Here is a 13,125-nt window from a genome sequence, read left to right on the forward strand (position 1 = left end):
AGAGATTTCTAGACTACACCCTCACTACCCTCCTCTTTATGATAGTGGCAGCCATTTCCAGAGCATCTTGAGGCTTGTAGAACCCTTCAGTTTTTGCCCTTGCCTAAGCTTTCATCTTTCTAGCAAAATCATCCAAGACTGGCTGATTCTCACCCACTTGCAACCTCAAATATTACTCACTTGCAAAAGATATCTTCCTTTCGGAAGGAATATTGACCTTAGTAGACATTATGACTGTGTTTAAACTGGTACATGTTTTAAAAAGATAGTAAAAATCCAAAGCAAAGAGGAAGCAATAATATGTAAAGTGGGAATGTAATCTCAATATCAAAACAACTTAGTTCTTGGTAAATTAGGAAATTACGCAGAGTTACAAGTATAGAACTATTTTTTTTTGTTGTTGTTGGATGGATTCCTCTTTTGACATTTCCATTTACCCATTTTACTCCATGAGGACTAGGGGATAGTTGCTGTATTAAAGTCAGTGAATTTGAGAAGTTCTTAAAAGCAAAAGATTGAAAACCAGACATACTGCATACATTGAGACTGGAGGACCCACTGACTCTATTGCCTGAAAAAAACTTAAAAGCCTTGAACTGAAACCATCCCTTGAAGTCATCTTTAAACCAGACAACAATAAAAAAAAATATAGCTCATTTAATAAAAAGAATGTTTGCTTTGAATATTGTGCTCTTTGAAAGAATTATCTCTATGAGATTAAATGGACAGCAGTAACTCTGAAACACAGAGGGAAATTTTAAGGGATGGAGATAGGGGGAATGGTAACACAATGTGAGGTATGTAACCATCCTCAGTGTACATGTAAAAATTATTGAATGGGCATATGTTGTGTGTATTTCTATCAAAAGAAAAGAAAAAGAGTCTTTAACACTACCTAGCCAAATTGATGAATTCGTTTATGGCTACTGAAAAATATAAAGAACAGGAGCACAGTAGAGCTTTTTAAAAGGCTATAGAAGATTTCATAATTGTTAACATTTATAGCTTTACTAGTTAAAATAAGGCAGCATGATTGGTTGCAGTGTGGGCTGCCCACTTCATGCAGAAAGGGAGAAAGTACTATTCACGTGCCCCAGTGCACCCTGGCTTCTTTCTTACCAAACATCCTCCACTGATGCAGCACAGCTGACTGAAAAAAGGACATAAATCAAATAAGTAATGTAATTTACTATATATTTAGTGTATCTCGTATTTAAAAAATCAAAACAAAAAAAATCAGCAATGATTTGCAATTGAACAATCAAAATATAAAAATCAATGTGGATGAGTTTGTCTAGGATCCCATTTAATGAATGAGGATACTGATATACCAGAAGGATTTCAGTATGAAGACAAACAAAGGCATGTATGTGAAGGGTGGCATTAGAGGGTCTTTTAAAAAACTTTCCTGTTCCAAAGAGTTTGTGGTAGAGTCTGCAGCATCTCAATATATATTTGTCCTCTTCAGCGTAAGTCTCTTTTTGAAACAGATCCCATCATGGTAGAGGCTGTCATTCCATCTTTAGGATCCAGGCTGCGTTTTCCAGCTCTGAAGTGAATTTTTGCTGAATATGTCAGCCAGTAATGTGGCTCCTCAGTTCTATGCAAGACGCAGTAACTGACTCACTTAGATTCAACCCAAGATTTAGGCAGCGGAGCATCATGAAAGAAGAGACATTGTGGCAGTTTTTAAAGTTATTTGTTAGCGGAGGCTAACATTCAGAATAAGTCATGTGTTTACCTCAATTTTCTGTCCTGACTCATCAAGTTGAACTATATATCCTCCAAACTATCTACAGAGTTTTACCTTTACTGATTCAAAACCAAACCATAGGAAGCATTTGTTTTATATCTTTGGAGTTCTGTTTTCTTAATTCATTTCATATTCTAGATGTGTTATCATCAGTTTAATACAACCAGTTTCCGAGGGGTCAGTTCAGACTCCTGGTGACCCCATGTGTGTCACAGTAGAACTGTGCTCTGTAGGATTTTCAGTGGCTGATTTTTCAGGAGTAGATTGCCAGGTCTTTTTGCTAAGGTGCCTCTGGGTGGACTCAAACCTCTAAACTTTCAGTGAGCAGCCGAGGATATTAACCGTTTGTACCACCCGGGGAGTCCCTGGGCAGTTAACACACTTGGCACTCTGTAAAAAATTGGAGGTTTGAGTCTACTCAGAGATGCCTCAAAAGACTTGGCAGCCTACTTCAGAAAAGTCAGCCATTGAAAGCCCTGTGGAACACAGTTGTACTTTGACACACATGAGGTCACCATCAGTTGGAATCGACTCCATGACAACTTACTTTTAATAAAATGCATTTCTGTACCACTCGTAAGTGTAACAAATCATGTAGATCATAACATTTTATTCAGAGAGGATAGCTTGCTGATGAAAAAGAAGTGAAAAATCAGTCTGCATTTCATAATGTTGCCCTTATTTCATAGTAGTTTCTTCAGCTTCGTTAGGAGTGTATCTATTCAAACTGTGCATGTTAGAGAAAGTATAACAAAAATATGGAAAGCCTGTCAGAAAATATGACCTAGACCAATGGTCACAGCCAGGATAGTACATTGTTGTCGCTAGTCCTGATGACCCTTAACAAGATTCTGGTAGTTTTTTCCCTTCACTATCATTTTTAAGTTTTAAGGCAAGGCTTTGCGTGAAAGATTTAGGTACACAAAAACTAAAAGCCAGTATTCACAGGGGTTTTACAGTATCTTAAGGACCCCATGCTACATCATTTATAGAAAGTATTTTTTTTTGTCCTTAAGTGAAAAGAAATGTGGGTTCCTAGGTTTTACTTAATGTCTGTTTGTTAAAATCAATTTCCGTCTTTTGAATGAAGCTGATGTTACTATTTTATTCTTAATTTAGTTTGTGCATATTGAAAGGAGATAGAAACTTTATGTACTTTTTCTGTAGTTTTGTGTGTACTTCTTAAATATATGATGGGTAAAATTTCATCCTCTTTTATAGTAGAACTTCAAGAGAAGCAGCCTGCACTGTTTGATGCCATGTATTACAACCAAACTCTTTATAGAATACAACTGTTTGTATTCCACAATTGGTGACACTTTACATCAATTCTTCTTTAAAATTAGAAATAAAATCTAATATTTCAGTGAGCTTTATTTTTGGTCATTTCACTGGATTTTCTTTGGGGATGAGGCAGCAGGTGCTATGTATTGTTTATTTGCAGAATCGAATCGTAGAACTGTTTTTTTGATAAGGATGGCTAGAATTTTGAAGATTTCTTGACTCCTAATTTACTATTAAAGGGTGACTGAAGTTTTATTTTTCATAAGAAAATGTTAACATATTGGCAAAATTAAAATAAATAATGATAGATGTGATTGTGGGCTTCGGAAAATGATGAGACATTTGTTACAATAAACAAAATGTTACGGAAACCCCTTATGTGTCACAAGAATGAATGAGGAGACCTGAAGAAAACCAAGTCATTACATTGGTTGGAATCTGTAATCACTCTTGAAAACCTGATTTTAAAACTCTGTCTCTAGAATGTAGACATTAACCACAAGCTTTTAGAGAAGAGAATTTGGTCTGTCTTTCACACCGCAGGCAGCATTTTAAAGATACGCTGCTTTACTTGGACTTTCTGTTTCAGTGCATCATCAGGACACATGTTTGTTCCCTTTTGCTTGCTATAAATAGTCCCTTAGGTTGTCTGCAGTCAGCTGGTCTCTGCGTGCCCCCCTCCCCTCTAAGGAATTCAGGACCTGTTGTGTTCATTTCTGAGCTTGCAGAAAGACCATGGAACAGGCCTAGGTTAGCCACTTGGCTTTCTCTTCTCAAGACCTAGCTGCCTTGCCTCATTCTCTGCATAGTTTTGTGGTGTGGATGTGATCATGTCTCTTCAATCAGGTTGTAAGTTCTTAGAGGGCAATAACTATTTCTTATATTTCTCCTGTATCTCTTGCATTTCCTGGCACATGGTAAGTGCTGAACAAATACATGATTTATTAAACTTGTCCAGACATTATAACTGACATAGTGAAAAATATAAAACCAGTCAATACCTAAAGCCAGTCAATAGTTGTAAACCTGTGCTATCTACTTCGTAGGGTTGTTGTGAATATAAAATTTAAATTGTAAATATTGGAAATACACACTATCGCTAGTGGTAGAAGTCCTCGTCTTATAGCTGTATGAAACGTGTTTGTTGTTGTGTTGTTAGGTGCCATCGAGTCGGTTCCCGCTCATAATGACCTATGTACAACAAAATGAAACAATGTGCAGTCCCACGCCATTCTCACAATCGTTGCTATGATTGAGCCCATTTTTGCAGCCACTGGGTCAATCCGTCTTGTCGAGGCTCTTCCTTTTTTTCATTGACCGCCTACTTTACCAACCATGATGTCCTTTTCCAGGGAGTGGTTCCTCCTGATTACATGTCCAAAGTATGTGAGACGCAGTCTTGCCATCCTCGCTTCCAGGGAGCACTCTGGCTGGCATGGCTATTTGACCCCAACTCTTTGTGCCTTCTGTTTGGCGTTCTCTGACTTTTGCCTCATTAGTGATGTACTATCTGAGTAGATTGTTATTGCAGTCTCCTGAAATGTGCCCTCGGTTTTCTCCAGGCTTGTGGGGAATACAGCACATGCTGTTAAGCAGCCCACAGGAAGGGCATGGGCTCTTGTGATACACTTCAGGGGCACAGCAGGAAGCATTTGACTTTGCCCTGCTGTTACAAGAGCTTCCCAAATGCTGTCAACCTTTGGATGTGCTAGCATGTTACTGAGCAAAGGACTAAAGCCAGGAGGAAGACCACTAGAATTATTCTGAGAGATAAGGCAGTATATAGAGAAAGGGTATTGTCTCAAAGACATAAAATAAAATGTCATTTTGGGGTGTGATAGTGATATTTGGTCACATTTAAAAAGGACTTTTGAGTTCATATGCTTTAAAGATAATTGCTGAAATATTTACAGATGAAATGATAGGTCTGGGATTTGCTTCAGGATAATATGGGAAAAGAGAATGGGTGGAGATAAAGACGAAACAAAATTTGTCACCATGGGGGTCTGTTGAGCTATTCGGTTTACTTTTGTATAAAGAATTTCAAATTCTTTAAAATAAAAAGTTTTAGGAAGAAGCAAAGAGCTCTTAAAATAGTAATGAATACCTAAATGCAGAGGCTCCAGAGGGAGACCTGGAAGAACATTCCTCACTCAGCATCTTAGTTTCCTAGTACTGTTATAACAGAAATACCACAGTGGGTAGCTTTCATAAAAAAAAAAAAAATTATTTCCTTGTAGTTTAGGAGGCTAGAAGTCTGAATTCAGGACCCGGGCTCTATGGGAAGGCTTTCATTGTCTCCTCTAGGGGAAAATTCTTATCTCAACTTCTCTGGCATTCCTTGGAGATCCCCATTTGGCATCTATCTTTTCGCCTCTTAAATTTGCTTCTTTGCCCAATCTGCTCCTTTTATATCTTAAAAGTGATTGTTTTAAGACACACTGGCTTTGTTAACATAACAAGGAAAACCCTATTTCCAAATGGGATTGCATCCACAGGTATAACCCATTACCCAATGCTGTCCAGTCTATTCTGACTCAGAGCGACCCGATAGGACGGAGTGGAACTGCCGCATAGAGTTTCCAAGGAGCAGGATTTATAACACATATATTGGGGCAATACAATTCAATCCATAACACTCAGTCAGCCACACTGTTTCCCAAGGACTGAGGAATCAACCACAGGGAAGTAGCTGACTGAGACCCTGCACCAACCATAACAACGTTGAAACACAGAGTTCCTCCACCCCTCTCCACTTGTAAAGGCAGGTGCACTTCCTTGGTAGATATGGAATAGTGGCAATAGCGTGGCAGAGAGAGGAAAAGAGATTAGATATTTTACCAATGTTAAGTGCTCTGTGCAGTCACAAAAGTGTATCAGTGATTACCAGGAGATGGGAGTGGGGAAATGGGAGTAATCGCTTAAGAGGTACTAGATTTCTGTTCGGGGTGATAAAAAAAAAATTTGGAAATGGATAGTGGTGATGGTTACATAGCATGGTGAAAGTAATTCATGTCACTAAATTTACACTTAAGATTGGTTAAAAGAGCAAATTTTTGGTGACATTTTACCACCAAAAAAAATAAAATAAACTCCTCTGTGTTACCGTTGGAGGAGAGAGCCAAAAGTCTCAGCCATAAGCCATGTAGGTTGCAGGTATGATCTCAGACAGTAGGGTCGACTCTCTATTCCATGTCTTGCTAGCAGAAAAATGTCAGTCCTGATCTGACCAAAGAGACTCCTATGAGCTCCCAAAGTTTATCTGTAGGACCAAAGAGAATAATGGAGACCTGTGATCTTTTCCCTTGAAGCAGCTCGCAGTAACTTTTGCAAACCATCCTGCAAAATGTTCATAACAAGGTGTCGAGAATATTTCTGTATCACAAACAGCTGATTAGCACCATTAAGCCAGCTGTATTGTAAATTTCTTAGAGCAGAGCTTTTGCTTTGTGTTTCTCATTATTCCTCATCCTCCCAGCACAGGGGCTTATGAAGAGCCAGTGCTCAGTAAATATTGATTAATCCCGATGCTATTTACCACGAGCGCCAGTTTACCACGCTGTGAATTGAGAGGATTCTGAAATGGGTGCTATTTTGGGAAAGACCCTAATCATTAGGCTTAATAAAGAAGTATGGATAAATGTAAGTATTGTAGCTGTATCTACAAATGTGCTATGGGATGCTTATTTAAGACAGGTAATTACGTTAAAGTTCAGTAGCATTAGATAAAACAACCACAACAGCCTCAACTTTTTTTTCCCCCCTCACTGAACCACTATGTTTAATTTCTCATAAAAGATTTAATGTATGTCTGAATGTAAAAGCTTAGTAAGACATTGTTACTTTAACGGCTTCATCAGAATGAAGAAAAGGCTTTGTACAAATGCCACTTGCATTACTGTGTAACAGGCTGTCATTATTACCTCCCCTACTGTGGAACAGGGGCCAGCATTGCTAATAAATACGTAGAATTATCATCGAAATATGAATTTGCTTATCCTTCAATATTCTCTCATGATCCACTGCTTGGGCTCTTCTAATCTGTAGTGAAATCTTCGCGTGTCACTGCCTGGCTTCAAAGGAGAACATATGTAGAAGCTGTGTTACTGCTAATATGAGAAGACCATTTTTTTAAAGCAGAAAAAAAAAAAGCCTGCCCTTGCAGAACTCATATTTTAGGGAAGAAATATCCTCCACTACAGAAGCAGAGAGTTGGACTGATTTGAATAATGTCAGAATGGCCAATAAATGTATTAATAGAAAGAATTGAAAATCAATGAGCTGTGATAGTAATTATAGATAGTACCCAAGGGAAATACAGCAGGCAGACAAAGTCTTTCCCTCTGGGCCTGCCCTGGGCAAAGCTCTGAAGTTGGTAATTCTGCCTTCCTTCCTTCCCTTTAGCAGTCTACTTTCACTTCCAACTTCATTCTCCTGCCACCCCAACCCAGACATCCCAACCCTCTGATTGTGCTGTGATGCCTCAAGATACCAGCAGATGGATGACCAGCTCTAACTGAAGTCTTATTAATTGATGAGGATATATAAATCTTTTCCGAAGGTTATTTGCATTTTTATAGGGTTAGTGCTTTATGAAAATAAATACTTCTTAAAGGAATTTCACGCTATGAATAATTCGAGGATTTTGATTTGAGGCAAATTAACCTTTCTAGAATATTTCAGTATATTATACAAGTTAGTACTCCATCAAGTACACTCTGTGGTTGAATGGAAAAAAAAAAAAAAAAAAACTTCACCCTGAGAAGAGTGTATCTTTATCTAGATTTGCTTTCCTGTACTAACATTTACATACTAATTCACAACTGATAAAGTGCCTCACAAATACTATCTTATTTAACCCTTTGGGATTTTGCTTCTGACCATGAGTGACTAACTGCTGTGGGAATTGACCTTCCACCATACATAACCAGAAAACCAGAAAAAATATATGAAATGGTTTTCACATATTGGACAACAGGCAGTTAAGGACTATGATCCTTGAGAGAATGCCAGAAAAAGGAGGCAAACCCAAAGGCAGTTCCTAGCTGCAAAGCAGGGAACGGGGAGCTCAGACAGAGGCTTGTTGTTGTTGTTGTGTGCTTTCGAGTTGATTCCAACTCATAGTGACCCTATAGGACAGAGTTGAACTGCCCCATAGGGTTTTGTAGGGTGGAATCTTTATGGGAGCAGTTTGCCATGTTTTTTCTCCCTTGGCGTGGCTGGTAGGTTCAAACCGCTGATCTTTTGGTTAGCAGCCAAGTTCTTAACCATTGTACCCCCAGGGCTCCTAAACAAAGTCACAAGTTAAGCAAGCCTTGATTGGGACTTGGAGAGGCCAAGGAACTAATTCGGAGGGGAAGAATAGGAGAGAGGAAGGATTTGCATAAAGAGAGAGTTGTGGAAATCTTTGGAGGACTTCCCTCAGAGTTTGGCTGAGTACTGATTTACATGCATGTGAGAGGAACACACAAAAGAACAACTGAAAGGCAATATACTAAATAATTCCTGGACCTCACATAACGCTCACACAAGCCAGAGTATAGAGACTTCTTCGTACATGGGCAGTGGGTAGAGGACTCAGAGGATCATAGTGGGGCTGAACTAGTCTCAGGAAAAAGTCTGATCAGAACTCTTAAAAGCAAACCTTGAAAGAGCCAAATTGATCTGCAACTTACTTAACAGTGCCAGAACAAAATCCAGCACTCTAAAGGAGTACATCAAAATCCGTTGTGCAACAGTGTAAAAGTGATAGTGTCTGGCATTCAATCAAAAATTACCAGACATACAAAGAAGCAGGAAATTATCGTCCATAACAAGATGAAAAAATTAATCAATAGAAACATTTTCAGAAATGATAAAAATAATGAACTAGTAGACAAGTACCTTAAAACAACTATTATACATCTTATAAATACGTACAAAGATTTGGAGGAAAACATGAACATGACAAGACGAGAAATAGAAGATGTAAAAAAATTAAAAGTTGAGACATGAAAAATATATCTAAAATTTAAAAATGCAATGGATTATATTAATAAACACTGCAGAAGATCTGTGAATACATAGCAATAGAAACTATCCAAAATAAAACACACAGAGAAAAAAAGACTTTAAAAAATGAACAGGGACTTAGTAAGCTATGGAACAATATCAAGTGGTCTAAGATAGGTGCAATTGGGATCCCAGGAGGAGGGGAGCAGGCAGAAAAACACATTTGAAGAAATAATGACTGAAATTGTCCAAATGTGCTGAAAATTATATCACAGATTCAAAAAGCTAATGAACTCCAAATAGGAAACCACACCAAAGCACCTAATGATCAAATTGCAGAAACTAATGATAAAGGGAACAGTCGTGTGTGTATGTGTGCGCGCACATGCGCGCTTCATTTGAAAGTTTACAGAGCAAATTAGTTTCTCGTTAAACAGTTAATACACAAATTGTTTTGTGACATCAGCTGTCAACTTGTGATGTGTCAACACTTTCCCCTTCCCCACCCTGGGTTCTCTGTTCCCATTCATCCAGTTTTACTGTCCCTTCCTGCCTTCTCATCTTTGCTCTTGGGCTGGTATGCCCATTAGTCTCATATACGTGATTGAACTATGTGGCATGTTCCTCACATATGTTATTGTGACCCTATAGACCTGTTTAACCTTTGGCTATAGGGTGAACCCCAGGAGTGACTTCAGTACTGAGTTGAAAGGGTGTCCAGGGGCCATACTCTGGAGGTTTCTCCAGTCTCTGTCAGACCAGTAAGCCTGTTTTTTTTTTGTTTTTTTTTTTAATGTGTGTGTGTGTGTGAATTTGAATTTTGTTCTACATGTTTCTCCCACTCTGTCCAGGACCCTGTATTGTGATCTCTGACAGAACAGTTGGTGGTGATAAATAACCTGGTACCATCTAGTTGTTCTGGAATCATTATGGTGGAGATTATCGTTATGGTCTCAGTCTTTTGGGCTGATCTTCCCTTGTTTTTGGTTTTCTTCATTCTCCTTTGCTCCAGCTGGGATGGGACCAGTAGGTGTATCTTAGATGGCCTCTCACAGGCTTTTAAGACCCTAGACGCTACTCGTCACAGTCAGATGTAGAACATTTTCTTTATAGACTGGGTTATGCAAATTGAGCTAGATATTCCCTGAGACCATGGTCCCCAGCCCTCAGCCCCGTAGCTCAGTCCCTCAGGGCAGGGGATGCATCTGAAAAGCTTATGTCACTTTGCCCTGGTCACATTGTGCTGCCTTTCCCAGTATCATGTACTGTCTTACCCTTCACCAAAGTTACCGGTTATCTACTATTTAGTTAGTATTGTTTTTTTTTTTCTTACCTTGTAACCATCAAACATTGTTTCTTTCTATGTGGAAATATTTTTATGTGTTTTTATAATGGTGGTTTCATGCAGGATTAGTCCTTTTGTGTTTCACTTATTTCACTCAGCGTAATGCCCTCCGAATTCATCCATGTTGTGAGATTCTTCTTCGTTGTTGTGTATGGTATTCCATTGTGTATATGTACCGCAGTTTGTTTATCCATTCATCTGTTAATGGGCACTTAGGTTGTTTCCATCTTTTTGCTATCATGAATAATGTGCAGTGAACATGGGTGTGCTTATGTCTATCCATGTGATGGCCCTTATTTCTCTAGGATATATTCCTACCAGTGGGATTGCTGGATTGTATGGTATTTCTATTTCTAGCTTTATTAAGGAAGCTCCATATCATTTTCCAAATTGGTTGTACCATTTTGTATTCCTGCTAGCAGTGTCTAAGAGTTTCAATCTTCCTTCAGCCTCTCCAACATTTATTATTATTATTATTTTTATTTGTGCCAGTAATGTTGGGATGAGATGGTATCTCAATGTAGTTTTGATTTGCTTTTCTTTAATGCCTAGTGATCTTGAGCATTTCCTCATGTGTCTGTTATCCGCTGGAATGTCACCCTTGCTGCAGTGTCTGTTCATATCCTTTGTCCATTTTTCAATTGGATTGTCTTTTAAATATAGATGTATTGGATTTTCCTATAGATTTTAGAGATTTAGACCTTTGTTGGATATATCATAGCCAAATATTTTTCCCTGTCTGTAGGTTCTCTTTTTACTCCTTTGGTGAAGTCTTTTGATGAGCATAAGTGTTTAATTTTTAGAAGATCCCATTTATCTGGCTTATCTTCTGATGTGTGTGTATTTTTAATGATGATTTGTACCCTGTTTATATAAAGGGAATAGTCTTAAAAGCAGCAAGAGAATTAACCAAAAGACACTTTACATTTGAAGAAACAAAAATCAGACTCTGTCAGAAGCCATTAGGGAGAGAAGAAAGGAGGTTATTCAGGCAAAGAGGAAAATGATACCAGGTAGAAATTTGGATCTACATAAGGAGATGAGAATCATTCAAAGTGATAAATATATGTGTAAGTGTAGATTTTTCATAGGAAAATTGACTGCTTAAAGAAAAAAATAATAACAATGTGTATTATGAGGTTTAACAACCAGGTGGAGTTCATTAAAAAAAAAGTGGAGATGAACTGGAATAGAAAAACTCAATTCATCTAAAAGAAGTCAGGGAAAAAGGAAAAATTAACAAAGAACAGATAGGAGAAATAGAAAACAAATATCAAGATCTTATATTTAAACCTAGTCATATTGATCATTACATCAAATGCAAATAGTTTAAGCACTGCAATTAAAAGACAGATTGTCTAAATTGGAACAAAAAGCATGATCCAGCTATGTGGTATCTATAAGAAACCCCTTTCAGAGTACAGAAATAGGTTAAAAGTGAAAAAGCTATATCATACAAACACTAAACAACAACAAAAAACCATTGTGCCTGTATTAATATTAGAAAAAAATATACTTCAAAACAGGGATAAAATGGGACATTTCATAATAATAAGGGATCAATTCTTTAAAAGAACCTAGCAATCGTAAATATTTATGTGCCTTATTAAACCTTGTGTTTTCCCCACAAGTAAAATTGCAGACATAGTACGTCCAAGAGCACACAACCAGTAAGTAACAGGAATATAACTAGAGTCCAGATCTGTGAATCAGAATCTTCTCACAATTTCAAACTCTATGTTTTTGTATCCCAATTTTGATAGTTATTTAACTAGTTATCACATTGGAAATAATCTGATATAAACGAATTCCCACTATAATATTAATTTTAAGAAGGATTTAATTCAGATCTTATGAAAAGTTTTAGTTCAATACCCCTATAAATGCAAGGAGCACTGGTGGCATAGTGGTTAAGAGCTCGGCTGCTAACTGAAAGGTCAGCAGTTCGAATCCACCAGCTGCTCCTTGCAGACTCAATGGGGCAGTTCTACTCTGTCCTATCAGGTCGCTATGAATCAGAATCAATTCAGTGGCAACGGGTTATAAATGCAAAAGGTACCCACAGAGATTCAGAGATCATTGCTTAAAGTAGCCTGTAGTAAGCATGAAATTTTTTGAAGTTGCTCTTTTATCTTAATTTCCTAAAATTAAAAAAAAAAAAAAATTTACGTAAGATGTGTATGTTTTAATATAAAATACAGTTTTCAATTATTTAGCAGTAGGTTATGTAAATATGTACAGAAATATTCCACGATGTTCAAATGGAGAAAGCACTATTTCACCGTGTCTATTAATTTCAGACCCCAACATGCTTGTCAGTTTGTTGTACTGCGAGGGCTTGCGTGTTGCTATGATGCTGGAAGTTATGCCACCGTTATTCGGATACCAGCAGGGTCACCAGTGGTGGGCAGGTTTCAGCCGAGCTTACAGACTAAGACAGACTAGGAAGAAGGACCCAACAGTCTACTTCTAAAAAGTATTAGCCAGTGAAAACCTTATGAATAGTAGTGGAACATTGTCTGATATAGTGCTGGATAACATTATGGATCACATTGCTAAGAATGGGAATTCCAGAACATTTAATTGTGCTCCTGAGGAACCAATACATAGATCAGGAGGCAGTTGTTTGGACAGAACAAGGGGTACTGCATGGTTTAAAGTCAGGGAAGGCGTGCGTCAGGGTTTATATCCTTTCACCATACCTATTCAGTCTTTATGCTGAACAAATAATACGAGAAGCTGGAGTATATGA

At 37.9% G+C, this 13,125-nt stretch overlaps 1 protein-coding gene and 1 pseudogene across 13 annotated transcripts in view; both read left to right on the plus strand.

Annotated features, from left to right (window-relative positions):
• The window catches only part of KLF12 (KLF transcription factor 12), a 502,486-nt gene that overhangs the window by 222,626 nt on the left and 266,735 nt on the right, over positions 1-13,125 (plus strand). The gene's annotated exons all lie outside the window — the stretch shown is intronic.
• The window catches only part of LOC135227980 (small ribosomal subunit protein uS5-like), a 33,273-nt pseudogene continuing 20,148 nt past the window's right edge, over positions 1-13,125 (plus strand).

The sequence above is a fragment of the Loxodonta africana genome, chromosome 17 (genome assembly GCF_030014295.1).
Source record: "Loxodonta africana isolate mLoxAfr1 chromosome 17, mLoxAfr1.hap2, whole genome shotgun sequence".
Taxonomy (NCBI): domain Eukaryota; kingdom Metazoa; phylum Chordata; class Mammalia; order Proboscidea; family Elephantidae; genus Loxodonta; species Loxodonta africana.